The following is a 522-nucleotide window of genomic DNA, read 5'->3' as shown; positions in this document are numbered from 1 at the left end:
AGCTTGGCTTCAGTGCCTGCTTAATTCGAACCGATCCAGCTTGTGATGAGGCAACCGGGTCTTCGTCCTCCCTTCCCCGCGAACCCCGCGCGGGGTAATCTCTGTCGAGCACTTGGTCCGGAGCCACGTGGACGAGCGCCTGAGCCAGGAGCTGGCCTTCCTGGGTTTGTGGGACCTCACCGACCGAGACCGGGCTCTGCGGCATTATCTCCGGATGATGGCCCTGTCCGGAGGGCGGGAAGGAGGACGGGAAGGAGGGAACGTGGCGGTCCTGGAAGCAGAGGTAGGCCTCTTTTTGCGCCAAGACGAGCGCCGGGCCCGCCGCCTCCATCACCGGAACAACATTCGTATCGTCGAGCTTCGCGCCAAAATGGAAAAAGCGGTATGGGCCGACGCAGCGGCCCGACGCGGTCTAGGGATGCGGGAGGAAGAGGTGTTGAGCAAGTACCAGAGGTATTTGAGGAAGAAGGAGAGGGCCTTGGCCGCGGTGGCTGCGACGGGATCGAAGTCGCGGGGGGAGGG

Source organism: Nannochloropsis gaditana, assembly GCF_000240725.1.
Source record: "Nannochloropsis gaditana CCMP526 unplaced genomic scaffold scaffold948, whole genome shotgun sequence".
In the NCBI taxonomy this organism is placed as follows: Eukaryota; class Eustigmatophyceae; order Eustigmatales; family Monodopsidaceae; genus Microchloropsis; species Microchloropsis gaditana.
The sequence above is the reverse complement of the archived record's forward strand: the minus strand, read 5'-3'. Positions refer to the sequence as shown.